The sequence below is a fragment of the Phyllostomus hastatus genome, unplaced genomic scaffold, assembly GCF_019186645.2.
Source record: "Phyllostomus hastatus isolate PE091 unplaced genomic scaffold, TTU_PhHast_1.1 phas_scaffold_78, whole genome shotgun sequence".
Taxonomy (NCBI): domain Eukaryota; kingdom Metazoa; phylum Chordata; class Mammalia; order Chiroptera; family Phyllostomidae; genus Phyllostomus; species Phyllostomus hastatus.
The window spans coordinates 91,465,036-91,491,483 of record NW_025334041.1 but is presented as its reverse complement, the minus strand read 5'-3'; the positions used below and the strand labels follow the sequence as shown (position 1 = coordinate 91,491,483).

Here is a 26,448-nt window from a genome sequence, read left to right as displayed (position 1 = left end):
GCAACCTTGAGGTAGGAGAGAAAAATGGTGCAGTTACTTTGCAAAATAGTCTGGCAGTCCCTCAAGAGATTATACATAAAGTTATTATATGACCCAGGAATTCTACTCCCAGGTGAAATAAAAACATATGTCTACACAAAGACCTGTGTACAAATGTTTATAATGCACATTATTCATAAAAGCCAAAAAAGGGAAACAATCTGTATGTCCATCAACTAATGAATGAACAAAGAAAATGTGGTATATCTAAACAATGGAGTATTATTTGGCAATAAAAAAGGAATAACATACTGATACATGCTACAACATGGATGAACTTTGAAAACATTATGCTAAGTGAAAGAAGTCAGTCAAAAAGGACTATACATTGTTGATCCCATTAATATGAAATGTCCAAAATGGAAAAAAACAAAAAGTAAGATTAGTGGCTACCTATGGCTGCGTTGGGGTGGGGTAGGGACTGCAGGGACTGGAGAGTGACAGCTAAAGGCTATAGGGTTTTTAGGTGATGAAAATGTTTTAAAATTGATTGTTGTGATAGTTGCACAACTGTGACTATACTAAAAACCATTGAGGTGTACACTTTAAGTGGGTGAACTGTGTAATATATAAATAATCTCACTAAAACTGTTATAATAAATAAACAGAGCATTTATCACATTTTTAAAAATCTGCCATAAACTTAAGATCACTGGTTGTGGGCACACATTTGGAATTCAAATACTGATTTTTTTGAAGAACAAAACACCAGAAAAACTGTGCAGCTTTAGAACTTGTGTAAGTTTTAAAAAATCTAGATATTTATACTTCTTCTAAAACCAGACTGAGGGAATAATCATTTGAACATTCTACAAGATATGTAATATAAGTTTTTACAGAGCTGAAGACTTTCCCAAACCAACTGCTTTTAGTACCAGAAATTACAAAATTCATAACTAGGGTTGGAATTTTTAATCTCCTATTCTGTTTCAATCTAGCTTTAATTGTAGACATAGATTTCTGTTAACATCTTACATCACTTTAAATAAATGCAACTGATGGTTGTAATCTCTGACACCAGCCAAGTAATCAATTCTCTGGCACGAACTGGGTGTCCAACCATTCAATTCAATTCTGAATTCTGACACTACCTGGACTTACCTCAGATCCCATAAATTAAAGAGCTCAGTTCCACAAGACTGCCCCACTTTAGGTTCCTACCAGTCACACATTCAGGCCTCCCTTACTTCTGACAGACTGGCTGTAAATCAAGAATTCCCCTGTCCTGCTCATGTTCCATAATTACTAGTATAGCTCACACAACTCAGAAAAACACTTTACTGATGTTTTTCTTTTATTATAAAGGAAAATATTATCTTATAATACTATTTGGCTAAATAGCTAAAAAATAGTTTAAAAAATCAAAACTAATACTTCTAGTTTTTGAGATGGTATCTCTTCACAACAGGATTATGAAGAGCCACCGTTTCTCCAATAGTCTAGATTAGTACTTTCCATTAAATGTTTATTAATGATTTCTTCTACTAATAGCAATTATGGGCTTCCCTTGCAGTTTAATTAATTTAGGTATTGGAACAATTTCCAAGCTGAGGGCTGTAGTCTCCTTTTAATTTTGTGCATCTACAGTCACTAATAATGCAATTACTAATCCAATATTCAAACTAATGTAAAAGGTATGATTCCCTATACTACCACTCACTCACAGTTATGAAAGAAAGGTATAAATTAATCAACCCAACCCAAATCAGTATAGAACAGGTACCGTATTAAAGCAAAAGACCATAGTTGCTGTAAGAACCTCCCTGCCCACCCACCCCCCAAAAAGGTGCTACTACTTTAGTGGAAGAGGATCCAGGGAAAACTTCATAGAAGGAGGGATATTGAGTTGGGCCCTGGGTGACAAATTAGATTTTGATAAGTGGAGAACAGACATTCCAGGTGTTAGAAACAACATACACCAAGACCGAAAAAAAAAAAGGGGAAAAAAAACCATATTGTGTGCTTAGGAAAGGGGAAAGTTAGCAGGTTCCCTGGTGTGAAGGGTTTGGTTAGGAGATCAAAAAACAGTAAGTCTTTGGAAATCAAGGACAATGTCTCTAAGCTCAGTGCCTATCAGCAAGCACCAAATAAATGTTTAATAAATGAATGAGATGCAGCTGAAAGGTAAAGAAGCACCTAATACAGTAGGCCATAAGAGCCAAGGGTAAAGAGATCAAATTTGACTCTGGAGTCAATCAAAAGCCTATAGCCAAGGTTTCACAGAGCGGAAGAAAACAAACATGTTCTATCTACTATGTAGCAGATACTAAGAATTTTACATTTGTTAAAGTCAATCTTCACAACTGTCTTATGACAGATGAGGAAATCAGGTTAAAGAAATTTGTTAATGTTATTTAGACTTTAAGTGGCAAAAGCTGAGATGTGAATTTAAGCATGTGTCTTTCTACCATTCTACACAGCAACAGTTATCCAACCCAGGGCCAGAATACCGGTATGTCTAGCAACAATGTCTAGGTTAAATATAATGTATTATATCAAATTAAAATTTTTAGTCTCTTTATTACTGCATTATGGTAAAATTGTTTTTTGCCAAATTTGGGTGGAATATTGGGATAATCTGACTGAAAATAGGCTGTGGTAAACACATAAAATTCACTTTAGGGATTCTTGGGAAGTCGCCTCAAAGAATTCTCTTTCCCAAAGATTAAAAATGATATAAAAGAAGTTAATATGAAAATGGAGAGGGAAATAGTGGGTGGGCCAAAAAGTGTGTTTAATTTCTTCCATAAAATGGCTCTAGTGTGCTTAGTTTAACTATATTCAAAACAATTTTGTTAGACTGTACTGTGACAGCTGTCATATCAATGTGCATTTTTAAAAAAACATCAAAATTGGTGAATTTTTGTGTAGCCATTTTAATATTGAAAATAGGAGAAAATAAACATTTTCAGAGTACTATGCTTTATTATTTTAAGAAAGGTAAACATGCAGCTGAGATGCAAAAAAAGACTTGTGCAGTGTATGGAAAAAGTGCTGTGACTGACAGAATATGTCAAAAGTGGTTTACAAAGTTTTGTGTTGGAGATTTCTCACTGGACGATGCTCCATGGTTGGGTAGACCAGCTGAAGTTGATAGCAATCAAACTGAGACACTGAGAACAATCAGCATTATACCACATGGGAAATGGCCAACATACTCAAAATATCCAAACCAATAAAGTTTTGGTGGAAATGAAAAATGTCTTTTATTTTACAGAAAAAAACATGGACATTTTTTGGCCAACCCAATATATGCTAAATGCATTAGACCAAATGGATGATGTAAGTATAGGAAACCCACAAAAGACACAAGAAGCACAGCATAGCTTCTTTTCCTAGCTACTTATTCTCCTCACATTGTCTTGGTAATTCTTCCACTGTTTATATATGAAAATTTATATTGCTGAATACAGATGGCTAGTGTGGGCTCCCTCAGCATTTGTGTATATTGTTGTTCAATTTCTCCCAGAAGGCAGGCTTTGTCTCTAAGGAAGGTAGAAGACCTATCAGGTGACCAGAGATGGGTTTGTTTCTTTCCTTTTCCTCAGGTCAAACGGATCAAGAACAGACCAGTAACATGGCTCTCTCCTGAGTGTGATGGGTGGCATACACATTTATGGAATGCAAGTATGTAAAAGAAGTAATAAATTGTTATATAAAGCTGGAGAATGCCTTTTAAATTATTTAAGACTAGCCAGGATAAAACCGACCAAAAGGAATCTCCATTTGATGTTGAATATGGTTTGCATATTTTTAGGTACTGAGAACCAGGACAAATATGACTAAGGATGAGTTTACCTTTAGGGACAAGGAACTAGGTGGGGAGGACTAGAAGAAAACTAAAGAAACTATTAATCTATTATGATGTTTAATATATGTATACCAAAATATAAAACCTTACTTAAAATTCAGTTCAGTGTAAAAAGAAAGCATGACAATAATCTTTCTCCTTTATATCTTGACAATAGAGAAAATAAAAATTTGTAGGGAGACCATAATTTAGTAAATTATGACATCATAGCAATGTTTGCTAAACATTCAGTCAGTCAGGTTTTTAACATGGATGAATCTGACTTGACTTGGAAGTAGATGCCTTCTAGAACTTTGCTGAGTTAAAAATATATTATTTAATGCTCTTTTAACTGTTTTTCTCAAACTCTTTTCAGTAAGCCTTTGACTGCAACAACTGCCATTTGCCAAGCTTGTGGTCAAAGTAATAACTGCACCTGCTAGGAGGAACTAACCTGGAAAATCCAGATGGTAGCCTCAGTTAACATTTGAAAATCAGAATTTAGCTCCCTCTTAACATTTCTTAGGACCAACCACTAGACAGGAATAGATATTTTCTTCAAACTGGTTTTCCACATTATCTTTTTTTCCAATCAATCTTCTAGATAAAAACAAGCTCTTCCCACTCATGTAATTCAGAATCTATACTCTATACTGTAAATATGTGAAAAGAAGGAATGCTGTTAAATTGAGTTGCCTTTTAAGTAATTTCAGCATAGGCTAAGATTGGGTAGATAAAAAATAACCAGTTTTCTTCACACTCAAAACTGAGAATCTATTTATATGAAAACTGAGATACAAAGGTGTGGGAGTGTAGACACAAAGGTAAAGGGGATACGGTTTTAAAGCCCAGAACAGTAACACCACATCCTATCTTGAAATTTCTAAAATTGATGTTAGTTCAATAAACATTGATGGAGTGCCTAGTATGGATCAGGTACTTCCACTAGGAGTTATAGATACAAAGATTAAATGAGAAACATCCTTTTCTTAACAGAGCTACCAGAATTAAAAAAATATATATTTTTCTGAGATTTCCTGTTTTAATAATAAAACAGTCTTAAGCAAGTAAAGTTATAAATGATACACTCCTATGCTTTTAAAACAAAGTGATCAGATTTGCAAATGTACTTTTCCAAAGTACAATATACTTTTTCGTTGCCATGAACATCGTTTTTTATACCTGTCCCACTTAAGGAAAAAAATGAACAGGACCTCAAAAATTTCTTAAAATTTTACATTTTAACCAAAGTTACAGACTGAGTTGAACTGATGTGACATTTCTTAGTGAGTTCTTTTTTATTTCATTTGCTTTTATGTTATCTTTGATTATTTGTTCTAATGTCTCCTGCCTTTATTAGAGTTTTATTATAGAGTACACAAGAGTATGTTAAAGCTTGTATAGATATCTCTGAATTTCATACAGCTTAAAATTCTCAGCAAGGATCTCCTCTATTAATATTAACAGCTGTCAAAGCATTGGGTTCGATTTAAGCTAACATGATCATTTTTCATAATAGAAATAAACAAGATTCTAAATAACACATTGTTCTTTCTCTTTGAAGCCCTTAGATATAAAATTGCTGATATTTGAATCTATGTTTGGTGGGGGGTTTTTTGTTGTATTTTTGTTGTTGTTTGTATACCTTTGACCATAGAGTCTATTACTGTGTTTACTGAGCCAAATATCTACAAGGACAAATATCAAAGCTTCCTATTTATTCTAACTAAATCAATCAGGTTATTCACACATTTACTGAACACTTGCCAAAAGCTCTTTTTTTGGGTATCAACAAAAAGCAACCTTATAATAAAGGTTTATTTTGTTTATATATCTTTTTTTAAAACAAGCCAAGTTTCTCAAATTCACTGTGTTACTTTGCAACTCTTGCTTCACCTTCCTTCAACATTGTGTAGGTGGAGGAAAGAAACCAAGACATTCAGAACAAAATGTGAAGTCAAGGGAAATTTTTAGACAGCAATAAATTGTGAAAATGACTTGAACTCACTGTCAGAACAATCTTTTATAGAGAAAAATAAATGTAAGCACTTTAATATAGCCTTGACATTCAATTACAAAATACTAGGCTCAGAACACCACAAATTCAGATCTTATTTGTTCAAACTAATTTGAACTCTTTTTCATATAAACAATACTTCAATAAACTGCAATTAAAATAGATTTTGTTTAACTGCTATTAATACTTTTATGGTGATTATGAAAATGTTTTTCAGTAAATATTGAGGCTATTTATAAATTTTCCAAGACCACTCATTTAAACTCATACTGTATTTTGGAAGGTTCACTTTAAGTGAACAATCTTGTGCCCTGGCTAGCGCAGCTCAGTGGATTGAGTGATGGCCTGTGAACCAAAGGGTTGCTTGTTCAATTCTCAGGCAGGGCACATGCCTGGGGTGTGGGCCAGGTCCCCAGTAGGGGCACATGAGAAGCAACCACACGTTGATATTTCCCTCCCTCTCTTTCTCCCTTCCTTCCCCTCTCTATAAAAATAAATAAATAAACAAACAAATAAATACATAAATCTTTTAAAAAATTAAGTGAACCATCTTATTTTGTAGAATGTACTAATACCTATATCAAAACCAAGCAAATAAATACATTGCTGATTCTAAAAGAGAGAGAACACAGTCAACAACTGCTAATATTGCTGATCCATACAAAGCCACAGGAATTTCTTTAATGACTCTAATGTTAATCTAGCACCTTCTATGGTAATGTATATACTATTAAGTTTTTATTCAAATCATTGATTACCTCCCTGGAAGTTAGAAACATCAAAATTTTTGTTAGAAATGCTTCTCAACTGTTAATTATACTAATAAGAATTATTGTGATGGCTGAAATAGAAAGCTCCCCATTTGATGTGTCCTAATAAGCTCTATTACTTTTGATTTTTAAGTTTTATACTATGTGTCTTCTGGATCTAACATAATTCATATTTTTCCAGCTCTCCCCCCTTTTTAAAGTAACATGGCTGTCTATGTCACATGTATCACACACTTTTTGACACCAATGAAACTGAATGTATAATAAATGCTCAGTAAACAGTGTTTTAATATTGTTACTATTTACCTGTAAAACAGTCTGCTAACATTTCAAAATCCATCATATATGTCTTTTCAAATCAGTCAGTCTTTATCCCCTAACCTCTTAGCCTTATATCCAGCTTTGCATTATACGCTATTTATTTTTCAGACTGTAAGATGCACCCCCACAAATCCAGGGGGAAATGGGGGTGCATCTTATAGTCCAAATGTAGGTTACCTGGCTCGCTGGGGGGGGGGGGGCAGTGGAGCGGGGTCACAGGTTATTAAATATTTTACCACATCTTTTGCTTCAAAAATTTTCCCCCTATTTTCCTCCTCTAAAACTTAGATGCGTCTTATGGTCCGGTGTGTCTTATAGTCCTGAAAATACAGTAGTTATGTATGACCTTGTGCTATCTCCTATTAAAGCTGAAAACCAAGGGGAAAACTTTGCCTTGCTCAATTTGCAGCACTTAATAATAAAGAAAAAGAAGATGTTAAATATATGTTTAAGATAGATTTTATGAAGTCTTCACTGTAATTTGTTGACTAAAGCATAAATATTCTTATAGTATCAAGAAATTTAGAAGAACCCTGGCTGATGTGACTCAGTGGATTGAGCGCTAGCCTGCAAACCAAAAGGTCACTGGTTCAATTTCCAGTTAGGTCACATGCCTGGGTTGCAGGCCAGGTCCCCAGTGAGGAGCATGCAAGAGGCAAGTGATGGGTTTTTCTGTCCCTCTCTTTCTCCTTCCCTTCCCCTCTCTATAATATAAAGTAAATAAATAAAATCTTAAAAAAAAAGAAATTATTTAAGAGAAAAATACTAAAATTTACTAAAGGCTACAGAATGTGAAAGTCTTATAGGGATAAACATACTCATTCACATATATAAATATAACATAAAAATAGAAGGAACTATCTGAATGATTATATTAGACTAAAACACATTAAGTATCATTTTCAACTTCATTTCATATTTTTGGTGTTAGGAGGAGTAACCCCACAAAAGGTACTTTATTTTCCTTTTCAATAAAAATTGGGCTTTTATTTTCAGAAAGCACTTTGTTAGTGTCTGTTATCACCCCTTACTCCTACTTCATCTCTTCGAAGACCCTGAGTATCTAGAACAGAACTTTAGATTTTATGGTTCTTTATAAATTCCTTGGTCCAAAAGCCCAGTTTGCTTAAGGCATTCAACAAAATGTTAACCTAGAAAAACATGTTAAGTCACAAAAATATTGCCTTATATCATAGAACTATCAACCAATTTGATTACTAGAGCTAATAGAAAAATTACTATTATGGTATTTATTAAAGTAGCACCAAATTTTATACCGATATATTCTCATAGCTCTTCAGAAGTGAAAAGTTGTAGCAATTCCCATTTATATATTGCTTTAAAACAGTAGCTTAGAATTGAATTCATGCAAATTCCAAATTAGCACTAAACACTAAAAACAGCAACAACAGTAACAATCAAAACTGGTCTTTTCCAGGTAAGTGCGAAGCCTTAAAATGGAAAAGGAAAACACTACCAGGTGTTAAGGACATCTACTTTTTGCTGCCTAGCAAACATAAACCCTACCTGTGGTATAACGGTATCTTTATTCCCCTTTTGGAAATAGTTTATATGTATCTGATGGAGCTAAGCCCTCAAACTTGATGGCTGGGCATATTGCTCAATCCCAGTCAGAGCTCTCCATTCTCCTCCCTACAAGGGGAGTGTGCCAATCTAAGTCAAGAGATACAGCAAGACTTTTGCTGGGGCTTCTAGGAAAATGAGGGTTACTCTTTCCAGATACACAAGACACTGTGAGGATCTAGGGGCTGAAGGGGCTGAAGTTATCTTTTGCTCATGTAGGGCTGAAGAATAAAGCCAACTCAGAGGAAGCAGTGCTATTGAAACACAGAAATCAAGTCCTGGTGGCATTGTTTGAGCCTTGGGCAGAGCCATTCTTAAAGCTACACCTAACCTGGACCAATTTATACAAACCATTAGCTCTTCTCCTCACTTAAGCCAGTTTGAGTGGAGTTTTATTGTCACATAGAGTCTTAACCGATAGAAACACTATTTTAACTATATTTGTTTCCACAAGAGTAAATACAATAGGTCACAATTTAATGTATTTTTCTGGACTATAAGAGGCATCCCCACCAAATCTGGGAGGAAAGGGGTTGTGTCTTATAGTTCTAATGTAGCTTATCTGGCTTGTCGGGGGAGGGGGCAGCTTATGTTATTAAATATTTTACCATTTTTGCTTCAATTTTTTTTCCTATTTTCCTCCTCTAAAACCTAGGGGTGTCTTATGGTCTGGTGCGTCTTACAGTCCAAAAAATTTGGTAGTTCCAAAAACAAGGTAAAAACGGGCTCTTCTTGTATAGATGATTCTGGTTTTTCAAAGTCTACTCTTGTTCAAGAACTCCTTCCTGCTAAATTCAAAGGCTACAAAACTTTCCATCTTCTGCCTTTATATTGTCAATACAAATTTTTTTTTTTGCCACAAGTGAGTAAGAATAAAAAATCAACAATGAAAAAAAGAATAAGGTGGGATGGGGGGCAAATTAACTATTAGAAGCTATAAATAGTAACTCAATGTGCTTTTTTTTACTAAAGGCCTAAATGAGAGTCAGAGACTAAAGCTTATGAAATTAAGCACATTCAAATACATACAGACTCAAAGACATCAAAATACTAAAATCAAAGTTCCTATTCAAAAAGCAGATAATAAAATTAAAATTCAAAGGAAAACTCCTTGGGAAATTGAAATATCTCAGACTTTTAAAAATGGACAAGTTGCTACATAATTTCTAAAGAAGTAATAAACATATCAAAAATTATTTATTTTAGGCACTCTATATGAATATAACATGCTACTGAGCCCCCAAGTCATTCTGAAAATGTTTAGAAAAAGAAGACTTAAAAAAGTACATAAATCACAACTAAAGACTCTTAAGAGTAATATAAAAGTATGCAGTATTTCCACTTTCTAGGGATTTTGGTGACTTAACTGCTAATAAGAAAAGGAGAGAAACAAACAATGCACATAGACTAAAACAGAATTAAGATGTATATTCTTGTGCCTCTCAGATCATACTGAAGTGAGCTTTTACCTACATATTTTAGATCTACTACATTTTAAACACCAGGTGTGAGAGCTGGAATGAACACTAGTATGATCACAATGAGACCATTAATATGGAGTCTGTGTGCAAGAGGATGAGATAATTTATTAGTTGAAATAAAGTAAAATAGAGTGGGTAAGGGAGTTCTGGAGTCAGACTGTCTATGTTTATCTCCTAGCATTTGATAGCTGTGATGTCATTTGATAGCTGTGAGACTAAGGTTCCTTATTCGTAAACCTTAAGATAATGAGTAATAACATTAACAGGTATGCAGTGCTTATCATAAGTGGTGCCAGGCATTTTACAAAGATCTTTACAATTAATTCTTTAACTCCTAATAATGTTCTTAGGAGAGAAATATTATCATCTGTTTTATAGATGAAGAAACTGAGGCCCATATCATTAAATTACCTTAGGTCACACATCTAATAAATTTTAGGGCTGGCATCTGGGATAGGAATCTGAGGAGTTTTTATTAAGACTCTATACTTGTAATCATTACAGGCTATTAGTTTTCACTAATATAGTATTACCTCCCTCAAGGGTTGTTATGAAAATTAAACAAAGTACCTAGCACAAAATAGGAGCTCAATAAAGGTTTACTGTTACAGTACTTCTGACAGTCAATTTCTATTTACTTGAATATTTATATATTATCAATTATTTAGAAATGATTTCTTTAGTATGAAAACAATTTCCTACTAAACAGAATTCTGGGGGAAAGGTGAGAATGCTTCAAATAATTTTTATGAAGGGTAATAAATCACTCTTCAAAAACTTCCGTAGTCTGGTACTTTTGAGGCTCCCATGAGTTTGACCTTGAACATGGGAATCTGAGTTACCCTTGAAACACCCATGGGAGAATTTAGAAATACACAGGGTGGGGCAAAAGTAGGTTTACAGTTGTTCATAGAGAAAATAATACAATAATTAATAAAAAATAATATAAGAATAAACTGTGTTTCATGTACTCCCAATTGTAAACCTACTTTTGCCCCACTTGGTATATATAGGAAATATAAATCTGGAAATTTTCAGCTTACAGATGAAATTACCTAGGGAAAGCATATAGAGAAGAGAGCCTAAGGCTAAGCCTTGAGGAATTAAAAAATTTAGTTATCTGAAAAACCAAAGCAGCAACTCTTAAAATAAAAGAGTAACAGCATCAAGGTATTGGCATATGGTGTATGCTATCCTGGAAGTGAGAAAGAATGTTTCAAAAAGGTAGGAAACAATGTCAAATGCTGCTGAGAGGTCAGGTAAGATGAATACTGAAAAAGTGTTGCTATATTTCACAATATGGAGATAATTAGTGATATCCACAGCTATTTCAAAGAAATAACTAGATTTTATTTTACTTTGAGCATACTTACATTATCTTTTTAGAAAGAAAAGCAAGAAAGCATTTGAGATACAGAGATAATTATACTGGCTCTCCCTTCCTACTATCTCCAGCTCCCATAATGTGCATCCACCAAGGGCATTATTGGTGAAGTGTTCTATAATGAAACTATGGTCTAAAGGCATTTTCCTGATTGCAAGTTAAGCACTGTATTGGCACTAGGAAAACAATGAAAAACAATATTCAGTTCCTGTCCTTAGCAAATGTATGTAAAAATTTTACTGTCACTGTAATATGATAAAAGTAGTGTCTGGACCCTATGGATGCAAAGAACACTCATTCCAGTTCAGGGGGTAAAGTCAGGTCAGATTCCTTATGGACAAACAACAGCCATTCATTCATTTTCTGAGCAGTACCTATGTACCCTGTATGCTAGTTTCTGGGAACACAAAACCAGTAAGCTTTGATATCTGTACCACATAGCTCATGGTTTAATGAAATGCAAACACATATGTTAAAAGAGAAATGCTAATATTGAACAATGTGGTAAGTACTATAACAGGGGTATTAACCAAATGACAATAAAAAGGCCTGAGACCCTAATCTAAGTTGGAGAAGACTCTATAGAATAATAATATTCGCAATTGGCTTTGAAGGATGAAGAGGCATTTATTCTACAATAACATATGCAAAGGTTGAAAACTGTTGAGAACAGTAATAATTTCATTATGGCGTAAGCACAGCAATGAAGGGAAGCTGAGGAAGAGCCAGAAAGGCAAGTTAGGATCAAAAGTCCAACTATTTAAGGACCTTATTAGCCAAGAGAGAATTTGGAACAGATCTTATATGAAATCAGGAACCAGAGAGGAGACTGACATAACTGCACTTATTTTTTTCATATTCTCAAACTTGACAGACTAAACTTATGATTCCACTCCTTGTCCCAACCTGTCCTACCCCTAATCTTTCTACTTTAATAAATGGCACCATTATTAACCCAGTAACTGCTCATACTAGAAACCTGGAAGTTCTCATTCTCCATATCTTTCCATCACTATGTCCTAAGCATTTTACTTTTCAAACATACTCAACACCCCCACCTCAGGATCTTTGCTCCTGCTGTACCCTCAGCCTGGATCAACATTAACTCGCTCTTTGCTTAGCTGTCTCCTTCTCATTTTTGATAGTAGCTTAACCATTCAAATGTTAAGAACCGCTTTCTCTGACCACCGAATAAAATCCTGTTATTCTCTCTCAGAGCACCTTGTTCTGATTTACTTTTTAGTATCTATCTCCATCCCTAGTGAGTGATTTTCATTAGGAAGGAACTGTCTCATTTTGTTTTCTCATTGTATACTCTGTGCCTACACAGTGCCTTCTACATAGCAGGCATTCAAACATTTTGGTTTTAGAAAAGGATTTTTAGGAAAATAACTTTGAAAGCAGTATGGAGGATGTGTGAGGAGGAGGGGATAAAGGGAGAGAAGAATATGAGAAACCTGAGGAGGCTAATTAAGAGCAAGATGAGCTAAAAAACAGCCCAGGTAAAAGATTATGAAGAGTTTATCTTACCTAAGATGGTAAAAGTGAGGATAGAGAAGAGCGGCACAGTCATACCTCGGTACTCGTTGGCTTCAGAACTCATCAAATCCTATATGCGTGGCATTTTGACGGGGAAAAAATGTTTCAACACTTGGCGCTTGCTTGGCACTTGTTGCACTTGCTAGAACTTATATGAGTCATGACACAACCCCGCAAGAGAAAATGCTTCATCGTTCAGCCCTTGTAGGTTTTGGCACTCATCACAAGTTCCAGAATGAATTAACAATGAGTATGAAGGTACCACTGTACTTGAAAAACAAGGGAAGAACTAATAGGTTCCTGACTTGGGCATGTAGAGAGTGAAACATTAACTTCCTTCAGGATCGAAGGAGGCAGAACAGATAAGGAAAGAAAAATAAAGAAGTTCTTTTGACCATGGTTAAGTTTGAAGAATTTCAGTTAATATGTCTAGTAGGCAGTTGGAATTTTAAATGTGAAACACAGAAGGTAGGTCCTGGGCTGTGGACAGATGTTTCCCTCACTTCTTTCTCCTCTACCAAACCAACTCAGGATGCCAACATTAATAATAAAAATAATTTCCAATTTTTGTGCACCTACTTTATGCTTGACACTGTGCTAAGGGCTTTCTATACCATGTCTTTTCCTCTCAAGAACGCTACTAGGAAGCTACTCAAAGTTTTGAGAGGTTAAGTAAACAGAGTCAACTGTCCAAGGGGACAGAGCTAATCAGTGGGGGGAGGATGTGAATCAAAAGCCTCTTTCTATAATACTACCCTACTTCTAACTTGAATAACCACCCATGAAGTTGATTTTGGCAAGGGAAAAACAACAAAACTACAGGAGCTATCTGACTGAGAGAATACAGAATGAGTCTAGAAAAAAAGGCTACAAAAAGAACAAGTTCAGTGAAACTTGGAAAAGAGTTGGAGAAAAAGAAGTCAAGTTATGATTTAAACACTTTCTAAGCCAGAAGGAGTCTCATACAATAATGTATTTTTATAAAGTGCGGTTCATGGCACACAGCAGTAGCACATGTGGGAGCTTGTTAGAAATGTCCACTCAAGGCCCACTCAGACCCACTGAATCAGAATACGCACCTTAACATGATGCCCAGGTAATTTACATAATACATGAATGTTTGAGAAGCACTGGTCTGATACCATTTCATAGATAAAGACAATAACCAGGTTAAAAACAGAACTCAGACCTCCTGTCTCTCAGTCTAGTATTTGTTGTGCCTCATTATATACCCCCCAAATAGACACAACACATCACTTTGAACTTCACTAACCTGAGTTTTTTGACTTAGAAACATTTCCTATAGGAGTTGAAATAAATTTAAATCAAGTTTTCCCTGACCATTTTGACTTGTTTTCATTTCATGGGAAATTTTAAGGGCCCTCATGACTTTTCTCCAAACATTTGTTTTTAACATCACAACATGTCTTAGTCCATTCAGGCTAATGTAACAGAACACCATATACTGGATGGCTAATAAACAGAAATTTATTTCTCACAGTTCTGGAGACTGGGAAGTTCAAGATCAAGGTACTGGTAGATTCCTGTCAGGTGAGGGCCTGCTTTCTGATTCAATGGCTATTTTTTGCTGTGTCCCAACAAAAGGATCAAAGGATCTCTCTGGGGTCTTTCATAAACTCACTAATCAGTGCCCTCATGACCTCATCACTTCTCAAAGGTTCTATTCCTCCAAATACCATCATATTGGGAATTAGACTTCAACATATGAATTTCAGGAGAACACATTCAGTATATAATAATACATGAAATGTAAATAAGCTATCTCTGACTACAAAGCATTCTTCAATTCACATAGTAAGTTTCAACCCATAATGATCAACTGGAAGAGACAGTAAAGACTCAAGCAAGAGAGACACTTGCTATATGCAAATCATTTAAAGTCCTGAAATCAAAGAGCTGGCAGAGACTTTATAAGGTTGAGAAGACAGATAAATTTCATCTAAAATGCTGACCATTATAGCTCCTGACCATGCTGTGCCAAAAAAGAGTCTGAAGCTGATTTGGGATCAGCTATTAGCTGTATCTGCCCTGAGTTGATCCCAAAGAGGGCTATCATGAAGTTGCTGACCTTGTAAAAATAAGGAAACTAAGGTCCAGAGAGGTTAAGTGAAATATATGAGGCACCTATTAAATAAACAGACCAGAACTCTAGGTCTCTTGACTTCTGGGATAATGGGTTTTATCCTAAAGCATACACACCACTTGCCTCAGATATATGAGATCTGTCCAGAAAAAGTCCAGCCATTATTAATATAACAAGAACAGTTTGTGCAACGTTGATGTAACCTGGCAGCCAAAGAGAGTGGACTGGAATGTGCATGAGTGAACAATGACAACTTCACTGTACTAGTCAGTGGGGGCAGTAGATGCCATTGAGTGAGCATGTGTACAGTGTAACCATCACATTCAAAATGACTGAGTGAGTACAGCAACGAATCTGCATCAAATTTTGCATTAAGCTTGAACATTCCTCTGCTGAAACTATTCAGATGATTCAGAAGGCCACAGCTATGGGCAACTGGTGACTGACAGCTTCATCACCGCAATGTGACCAATTGTGCATCACATCTCCTGTAGTTTTTTGGTGAAACAGCAAATCACCCAGGTGACTCGGCCGCCCTAAAGCCCAGATTTGGCACCCTGCGACTTCTGGCTTTCCCCAAAACTAAAATAGCCTTTGAAAGGGAAGAGATTTCAGACCATCAACGAGAGATTCAGGAAAATACGACATAGCAGCTGATGGCAATCGAGAGAACTGTGTAAGGTGCCAAGGTGCCTACTTTGAAAGGGACCAAGGCATCACTGTCCTATGTACAATGTTTCTTGTATCTTCTTCAGGAAATGTCTCTATTTTTCATAGTACATGGCTGGATAGCTTCTAGACAGACTCCGTATTTGTTCAATGAAAAAAATGAATTCTTTTCATGTAATAGATAATAAAAAATCAAACCAATTAAAATTTAACTGGGAATAAACAAGTCCTCAGAATTTACAAGTCCTATAATAAAGACTTACGTGTACTTGTAAGTACATTAATAAATTTAAATAACGCCCACCACCTGAAGGTTGTATCTTTGTGATCAATATCAGACTCAAATTGTTTTCTGACAATTTTACTTCATGGTGAGTTTTTCCATGTGACAATTCTTTAGAGTTTAGCCATGATGACTCAGGGTACCTAGATGCTATTGAAGGAGCTTTCAATTTAAGAAGTGGGAGAAGAATTGAGGGGGCATACTGAATCATTAACAGCCTACTCAGTTCTAAAACCTAGCAAATGCTTTTTGGAAGCCATTTTAAAGAGCTTCAGGAGGCAAATTCTAGCTAAAGCCTTAAAAGGCTGGTCTATGAGGGGTGAACTACACACAAATAAATTGGTGTGCCATTTCTAAAAGAGATACAACAAAGAAGCTTTAGCAAATTGATTTTTGTTGTTGTTGAGAGTCAATGATAAATTGGAAACAAGTTTGGTATTACTGAAGTCACAAACCTCTTCTATGTTAAACAGTTTTAAGAACACAATTCATTGATCCTTTGGTGAACTGACAGAACTAGTCCAGAGACTGAATCATCCCATTTTAAATGAAAATTACAGTAAAGCAGTAAGTAAATTTTTAAAGTTTTCAATTACATGAAGTCTGTCTATAGGACTGTGGTTTCTAATTAGAAGGAGCCAGTACTTTAAAAAAGACATACATGTAACACACTTGCTCACAAAAGATAAAGTTAACTAGTTTTGTAATTTGGATTTCTGTAATGTTATCATTTAACTAATTTTGGTCTTTTGGAAATTTAAAGTATGGTAGTAAGAATCATTTTGCAGAATAAAAATTCCATTGTGTTAACTATAGTTTAAAATGAAAGGAGATCAGCTTTTAGTGTTTCCAATAAATGCAGTCCATTAAATCCAGCATTAACCCTGAGGAACATGAAGTACTGTGGATGGCATCTGCCGAGAACCAGGAATATAACACTAAGGTTTTGAAGAACCATCAGAGCACTTCCAACTGTTTTCACTTATTGTTAAAAAATAAAATTAAACTTAATTGTGATTTCTAAAAATTAAGCCAACTATGTTGAACACTACAATGAGCACCTACCGACTAGCAAAAAATCAGGACCTTGTAATTCATTCCACAGAATGAGAAATTATAAACTTCTTCACCACATTACTTTTTGTCCTTTCCTCTAGATTGTCAAAAAGATCAACATAAGTCCAGGCACAGTTTTTCCCCAAGCCCATTTATAATTAAGCTAATATTGCAGTAATGATGAAGACCCTCTTTATTTGAAACTTTTAGAAAAGACAACATATATCAAAAGCTGAAAACAGCTTTTGAAATTCCATGATGCTGTTAATTCCACTATCAAATTTTGCTGGTTTAGGTATAAGTTCTGGATAGATGCAGGATTAACTCATGAGAATTTCAAGTCAGTAAGTTTATTACTGTTCCTTATATTATTCAGTTCAAAAAGTACTGCATCCTATAGGTCACACAGTTATCTCTTAGTGTCTGCTGGATGGAATATACCACCTCTCTACCAGAGCACACAGCAATAACAAGGGCAAGAAAAGATAAAAAGAAGCTACATAGGTCCTGGCTGGGTAGCTCAGTTGGTTAGGGCACTGTCCGCATATGCAAAAGTTGCTGATTCAATCTCAGGTCAGGTCAAGTACAAGAGGCAACCAATGAATGCATAAGTAAGTAGAACAACAAATTGATCTCCCCCCCCTTCCTTCTCTCTAGAAATAACTATTTTTTTTAAGAGAACAAAGAAGCTATGTAGGTAAGACAAGAACAGGAAAAGTTCCCTTTACAGGTGACTTCTTTAGGGCTCTTAATTCATTCCAAGCCTAATTTATAAGTATACAAAATGGCAGACAAATGTAGAAAACAATGTGGAAGCACAATGGACACTACTAAAGAGGCAAAGGAAGATAAACAGAGTTAGCAGCAGAGTGATGAAGAGATGAACAAGAGAGAGATGAAGTGAGAGAGGCAGGGATGTAGAATACAAGTATCTTGCAATGCATAAGCTGAAAAGAACAACGTGAAACCTTATGCTGCAAAAATTTATGAGGCTGAAGTCATAAACTAAAATTTTTAGTAATTTTTAATTATTGTTAATCATATCCTTATTAATTCCAAAATTAGCTATAGGCTTCATAGTGATTGTAATATTTAAGTCAACATGAAATACAAGATGCCCCTTTTTCAAAGCCACTTTTTTTCCTTGATGGAAGTTGTATTATTATTATAATTCTTTACTTAATTTATACATTTGCATCATAGCTTATTAAGTCATGGACGCTTTTAGATCCAAGTTACAAGAATTATCTGTGGTCTTGTTTACTATTTTGTGAGAGGCAATTTTTTCTTCCCTTCCTTCTGTTGCTCTTCCCTTCCTCTCCCTTCCTTCCCTACCATAAATTATTTATTCCACAAAAATGAAAACAAAACCAAATTCATTAACCTACCACCAAATCAACAGACTGAAAACTATTTCTAAAATGAGCCACACTGCACTATGGTCACCATTATAGACTTTCAAATTCTTTCATGAAAAACTGCTGCCATTTTTATTTTACAGATGAATACCTGTCAGAGTTAATGGAAAGCCCAAGAATTAAACACGGGCTCTGTGTTCCATGCTAATAGTTTAGTGTTTAAATCATATTAAATAATCCAACCTAACAGTGCAATTAGTTATTATATTATTTTCCATATGAATGACTATAAACCCACTTATGCCCACCCCGTATATATACACCAAAGGGACAACTACTCTGAGTGAATTAAAGAACTAGATTCCTAGCAATTTTCTGAAAAATATTTAAAGAAAGAAACTTTGTTAAAGCATTTCTTATATACTTTACATACCTAATATTCTTAGTGGCTACTTTATGAAATTTATTATATAATAAAAGTTCACAAATTCTACTTCATTCCATTAAATTCTACAAATCACTGGATAAAAAATACTGAAAACACTGTTCCTCCCATTATGCATAATTAACTAGAAAAACAATGGTTTTCTTTAGTCAATGTTGTCAGTACAGTAAAACTCAAATAAGTTTGATTTCTCAGGTTAGAACATTTCTTCTTTTAGAAATAATTTCTACAAAAAAAAATCATTCAAAACTAGTAATCTCTACATGTATATGGGCCCATGAGTAGATTTTAAAAATCCATATTTATGAGGGTTTCAGTGAGGGTGCTTTCAAACATTTAGAGAATGAAACCCAATTTTCCCATAATTTTAATAATAATGATTTTTTAAAAGTTCTTTACGGGAAATCAAAATCAGCATGTTCTTGAAACAATTACTAACTTGAGAATTGAAGCATATATACAAGACTTGAAAGCCAGATTAATTTACCTAAAAGTGTGCTAGTCTTTCAGTTCCTCAGTATATTGACAGCAACAAGAAAGTTATACAATTTCACTATATTATAAATGCCATCTTGGCAGTCTTGAATGCATGACACAAATGAAACTTATTTGCATGACTGTTTCAAAGTGCTTAAGTATTAAGAAATGTGCATGGTCTTCTTGGGTGTTTGTGTTTTAATGTATTGGAATTTTCTTAAATATCCAAGTACAGTCCCTTCCATATCAGTCAGTCAAACTAATAGTCTCTTCAATATCAGTCAGTAAGGTTATATTCTTATTCCAAATTATGCTACAATTGTCACAAACATTATTAAAACTCCTTTTAGTCTATAGGTGGATCTGATTTTTACTAACAGTAATTGTCTTCTCTGAGTGCATCTGATTCTTAGCTATAGCCTGAAGTTGCTTCCTATTTTCTTTCTGTCAAAATCTTTTCTAAGTCATTTCTGATAAATAAAATGAGGTATTATGTGGTTAATCCCCCCTTTTTTCTTAAACACAAGGAGCAAACACAAAAGTATATATAGTAATGAGCTATTTTCATGTGTAGCACTTAAACTGGTTTAGAAGGCAATTAAAAAAGAAGTTCCAAAATTTCTGAGTAATCAAGTATTGTTAAAATAAGTGTGTAGCTTCCAAGGTGACTAACATAGACTTATTTTAGATAAATATATACAATAAATATCCTTACTTTAAAACAAGGACTGATAATCAGGCCCTACACAATCTGGTCTCCTTTACCCGCCCCTTCTAACTTTCTGACTTAATCTACTGCTACACTCTGTCACTCTAACTCAGCCACATTGTTCTTACAGTTTCTTGCATTCTAGTCAAGTTCCTATCTCAGGGCCACTGTACTTGCTGTTCCCTCTGCCTGGAATGTCTTACCCAAGATTACCTGCAAGGCTTACTGCCTGACCTCCTTCAGGTCTTTACTCAAATACTCTATCATCTTCTCAATGAGGTCTTTTCTGCATCCTCCTCCCATCCCACATCTTCTCTCTTCCTCTTCTCTATTTTATTTTCATGTATGTGTCTGTGCGTAAAACTGTACATTATGAAAATTTTCAAGCATACACAAAAGCAGAGAGAATATAAGAAATCTCATGTATCCATCATCTACATTCAACAATTTTCAACAATATGGCCAATGTTATTTCCATCTATGTTTCTTTCCCTTTCAAATTATTTTAAAGCAAAAACCCTAATATCATAGTTTAATTCATGAATACATTATATCTCTAGAAGGTAAGGACTCTTGCTTAAAAAACATAATACATTACCATACCGTAAAAATTAATAATTCCTTTTCATCAGATATCCAGTTGTCTTAATTTCCCCAATTTTTCATGAATGTCTTTTTACAGTTAGTTTGCTCAAAGCAGGATCTAGCCTAAGGTCTGTACTGTATTTGGTAGATATGAATCCTATGTTTCTTAAACTTTTAGTTCCCTATTCACATTTTTTCCTGCTATTTATTTCTTGAAGAATCCTAGTCATTTGTCCTTAAAAATGAAATATTTTACTTATATTTATTGTCTGAGTCTTGTTATTAGAATGTAAACACTCTAAGGCAGGGATTCTAGTCTGTGTGATAGCATCTAGACCAGTGCTGAAATGTAAAAGGTATCCAATACTTACTAAATGAATATGTGGCATTATTGCCAAAAAGTCCACTGCCCACCCAATAGCAAAAACTGCTAATCATAGCACTCTTTCCTGCTGAGTCTGACCTAGGCAGATACCACCAAGCAATCAGATTTGGTACTCAAGGTGAAATCTATTTGTTATCCCTGCTTTAGCCCCCTTAAAAATAAGTGTGCTTCTATCTCCAAAACAGATTCAATATACCTTGAATGTTGAAACTGAGCTGAAGTTTAGCATAATAAATTACTGACTGTCATATCTGTCAAGTACATTTAAACATTACTTAGCTTATTTTACAATTTAGAGGAAAAAGCAAATTATAGCCAAAAAAAATTAAAGACACTGTAGAAGATGGGGAACTGGGGGTACCACATATTTTTAGAATTAGCAACATCCCAAGAGATTCATTATAAAATAAAAATCAGCAGTACATTTTTTTTAATCATTGTTCAAGTACAGTTTTCTCCCTTTTACTCCCAATCCAGCCCACCCTCCCAACCCTCCCCACTTCCCTCCCATTAAGCAGTACATTTTTTGACAAAGAAGTAAATAACATGTGTATTGAATTAAAAACTTTAAAATTCTGAAATAGAGTTTTTTGTGGCAAAAATAAAAACAAAAAAACTAAAACAGCTTGTACAATATTCTGAAAAATAATCAGGTCTTAAGACGTGTTTACAATTGATTTCTCTTGAATTACCTGATGAAGTTCTCTTGCTCTCAGTTTACTTCTGAAGGAAGCTATGATAATTTAAATGCTCCAATCAGATGTTCATGCTTCCATTACCTATTGCTATTTAAAGGGGAAAAAAAATCACTCAAGAGATCTCGTGCTTTCTCTTTATTACTTGCAAATTTGCTCAGTAGCAACAAATATGTTAGGCAATTATTTTTAACCTTTTGAAGGAGAAATTATTAGGAGTGGTCTTTCAAGGTAACATTTAAAAAGTTAATGGTGTAACTTGAAATTGATTATATCTAGTTCTCTCAGTGACCAAAATTTCTTGCTTGAGTTTCCCATACATTAGTCTGCATAACTTTTTATCTGGCAGAGGTCAAACTTAAAGAAACACACAAAAATGGCTACTATATGTGTAAATAAATAAATAAATCAATAAATCTCACCCTAGCTAGTGTGGCTCAGTGAACTGAGTTGCTGGCCTTGTGAACCAAAAGGTCACCGGTTCAATTCCCAGTCAGGACACATGCCTGGGTTGCCGGGCAAGCCTCCAGTTGGGAGCATGTGAGAGGCAACTGATCAATGTAGCTCTCACACACTGATGTGTCTCTCCCTCTCTTCCTCCCATCTCTCTCTTAAAAAAAAAACACACACACACACACACAACCTAAAATCCCTGGAAAGAATGATTTCTATTTATTTTTCCTGTGTGATCTATTTAGAGGAAATCTGAAAAAGATGGCTAGAAGTCTATAAACAGAAAGTGCTGAGTGGAATTCACTGTTTACAGACTTCAGCTAGAATTTTGTCCATTATATAATGTTGTCAGGACTCCTTAATGTTGTACTATTTAAAAACATCTTCATCAAGTTTCCTTCATTCTGTGAATTTTCTTCTTTCTTTTCCCTGGCTCTTAAATTTTTATTCTCGTCAACTAAAAGACATTAATGTATCTTCTGGAATAACCTGATTTTTCCAAAGAAACTCCTAGAATCACCTCAGTGCCATCATATTCTTGCCACCACATGGTGCCACCATATTCATAGTAATAATTAATTCTTTATTATTAAATTTTAATATATAGTTAACATGTATGTAATAATCCATATGAGCCTTTTTATTTTAACACTAGGATAGGTTCCTGTTGATGTGCCAGGGTAAGATGTATGCATGTAAGAATGTTAGAAGTTTTCAGTTTTGAGTCTTTTGGCTTAAAATCTTTAGCAGCCACAGAAGCTTCTGTCTGAAAACAGTTGTTCACAGGTGCAACTACTCTAGTCCTTATCACATGACCTACTGGACAACCACAAGGTATATTCTGAAATGACACAACTCTTAATGTACAAGTGACATTCTGACAACCTGAAAGGAAGATGAAACAAAGTCAAATGGAAACATACTCAGGCTTCTCCTTGAAACTTGCCTCTGTACCACTGAGCAGTACTAGAGGCTCAATTCCCTATCCTGTACTTGTCCTTTTCTTTAAGGGGTCCCAAAGAAATTGAGAAACCTTCATTGCCAACCTTCACTGGTCAATACCAACTTCTGCTTTTGGGCTCTAGTAATTGAGCAAAGGAATTTTGTTAGTAGCTTCCTTAAAATAAAGATAGATGCCTCTAGGAAGTGTGGTTTGTAAATGCTAACTTAAGAAACACAACATAACCAGCTATAAGATAAATGATCATTTTAAGGAAAGCACAAATTTCAATCCCCCTCCCCAAATCTGCCACTAAGACAATTTTCAGCTCACTTTTTTTCAAGTCAGTAAATACTACTATTATTACACCGCAGCACTTCTAGAACAGTAAAAAAAAAAAAATCTGGGTGAGAGTTTTCACCTTAAAAGTCATACATTTATTAGATGAGGCATTACAACCACTTCATTCCAAGCAACTTCCATACATTTAACTTATATTTTCCAATCGTTTGTTTTCAACTCCAGATCTCTTTTAACATATTACAGAAAGGGAACCAGTTAGAGGACTTGGGGGTGGGGGGGGGGGGAATATTAAAACAACAAACGTTTCACTTTCCTATTTTGATGGAATCATCAGAATCTAAAATCTGGGGACAACTTGGTAATACAAAATTAAATTCAAGAGAATTCAGAATAAGTCAAAGTATACAGTTACTACAGTTCTGGTATTCTTCACCTCAGAAAAAACTAGTAGGAAAGATTCTTGATTTAAATTTATGATACCTTCCAGTTTGGTTCAACTACCAAAATAAATAAACTTGTCCTCACAGTTAAGTATTTTCCTCCAGAAGAGGCTGCTGGTATGACTAAAAAATAAAAAAAAATTAAAAAAAAAAAAGGAATTCACATGCTGTATTTGTACCATAAGGACAATGTTTTGAGAAATGTAAATTTGATCACTCTGAGAAAACGTTTTTTTTATTATGAAGAAAATATAAACGGAAGCTGTAGAAACTGAATCTTTTCCACAATTCAAAAATTTAAATTCACACTATGCAAACTAAATGATTTTTTAAAAACCCTTATGTTTCTCCTCAATGATAAAAGTAATAGATACCCAATGTAGAAAAAGACAAAGCCAGTTCTGAAACAAAAGATCAGCTGCTATGAAAACAAAATTGACATTCTGTAAATACACAGCCTTTAAATCAAAACAAACAGATGACCTTTTCATGCACTTAAAGCTTCAGCCCTTAGCACAATCAGCGCTTATGGATAAAGTGCTTATTTGATTATTTTTTGATATACTGTTTAGTGACTTACCGATGGGAAAGTTGTTGGTGCTGTTAAAACCTACACACATTCCTGTGTGTAGAGATTAAAATTTGCTAAACCTACATTAAAAAAAATCTGTCCTCCCATTCTCCCATCATTGCTCTCTTGCCTTTAACAGACCTGCGTGTACAAAAATTAAAGTAGATAGTGAGGTGAGTTTATGATTTACTGTATTTTCCCCATTCAGGGCCCTTTTAAAGAGTCCTTTGAGGTTCTAAGGTTCAAACACTACGTAAGAAGAGTTATTGTTTGAACTACCTAACAATTACCCAGACTTCTTTTAGACTTCAGTTAACCTATAAGTAAAATGAGCATGTTTAACTTTTCCACGGGGCATTGGAGGACGAGTTCCAACTCATAAATGCTTTCAGGTCCTCAGACACCAGGAGCGGTGGAAGATCAAGGGTATCCATCAATTAGAGCGTTCTTCCGGGCCTCAATTTACCCACTTACGGAAACGAGAGTATTAACTTGTTTCGTAGGGTCCCCGGAGGTGTAATTAATTAGTGTTTTAAAATGCTCTGAGATCCAGAGATGAAAGGAAATGCAAGAGACACGCAGAGATGATGACAATAATCATAACAATAAAAAGACTGACTAACTTGGAAGTCTGCGTTACGTAATGAAGGAGAAAGAAGTTATCAGATTCGCACACACAAAAGAAAAGCCCACCACCTCCTTTGTTTCTCTTTCATTTCTCTTTTCCTCCTAGCCGTGGAGCTCACCTCCCGCAGCACGCGGCCAGCGCGGGGCGCGGACTTGGCCACCGCGCGCCCCGCTACCAGACAGAGGGGGAGGGAGCGCCGGGCCAGCTCCTGACAAAGACGCTTCCCCAAGCGAGAGAGCGGGAGGCAGGCGCCGCAAACTCCGCTCCCTGCCGCCTCCAGCGCGGGGGCGCGCAGACGGGCGGGGGGAGCCAACCCGCCGCCCAAGAAAGCCACCAAGGAAGTTGCGCGCTCGCCTTGCCCGCACCCCTCGCTGGCCCTGCCTCGACTTCTCCCGCGGGCCGCCGAGGCCACTCACCGGACAATTGCTGGTGGCCGGAATCCCAGCACAGCCCCGAGACCCGGAGCGAAGGGGGGGCGGGGGAGAAGAAGAGTGCGTGCGCGGGGAGCGCGAGCAGACAGCGCGGCGTTTCGCCGCCGCCCGCCGCCTTCCTCGCCAGCCGGCGAAGCTGGGCGAGGGGAAGTTGGCCGCAGAGCCGAGCACTGAGGAAACGCGGGCGGTGGGAGAGGCGCGGGGCCGCTTTGTGGTGCACTCCGGGCAGGCTCGACGCAAATCCGAACGCGCGACACTGATGAAGCTGCTGGTGGAGGCGGCGGCGGCGCCCCCCGACGGTCCCTACGCCTCACACCGCCTCTGGGTCACTGACACACTCTCGGAGGGAGGGGAGGGGACTAGTAGGGGGCGGGGCCTGAGGGAGGGAACAGGGGTGGACCCCCAGGGGAGGCGGTGCCGCGTTGCCGAGGCGTCTCTTGGGAATTGTAGTTCATTCGCTGAAGAAAAAAAGGGATACATTGTTGAAGACGCTTCGGTTCCCTGTGCGCTGCGCATGCTGGGGGGAGGAAGAGGTTCGGCCCCTACTGTTACCATGGTCACCGACACACTGAGGACTAAGAACTTGTGCGGTGCGGCTGCTATCTGAACAAGGCCCTTCTTGTGTTGTGGTGCTGCTAGGAATCCCGCCCTCAGCTAGTCGTTCCTACTTCGCTCCACCCCAACTCCTAGCCTCACCACTCATAAGAGCCCTGTGAAATCTGATTTCCTCCCGAAATTTCGATCTTTCCTGTTACTTAATTTTATTCCACAAATCCTGAATCGCAAAATACCCATTCATTCCCCTTCAAGCGAAAGCTTTCTGCCTCAAATTCATGTGTTTTTCCCTAAGAACCTAAGACTTGTAGAAATTTAGTTCCGTCGAGTAACTGAACAGTTTGATTATAAAATTGTTAGAGACACTACCACTCTCAGAATCCCACAGTTAATTATTTTCACTTAATCAGTCATGTCTAACTTTAAGGTCAGCAAA

General features: G+C 36.1%; 1 protein-coding gene across 1 annotated transcript in view; it reads right to left on the bottom strand.

The window, feature by feature from the left end:
* Positions 1-25,573, bottom strand: part of PELI1 (pellino E3 ubiquitin protein ligase 1) — a 54,647-nt gene extending 29,074 nt beyond the window's left edge. Inside the window, exon 1 of the mRNA XM_045828402.1 lies at positions 25,443-25,573. The gene's annotated coding sequence lies outside the window, so the exon portion shown is untranslated. The remainder of the gene's footprint in view (positions 1-25,442) is intronic.
* Positions 25,574-26,448: the final 875 nt, after the last annotated feature.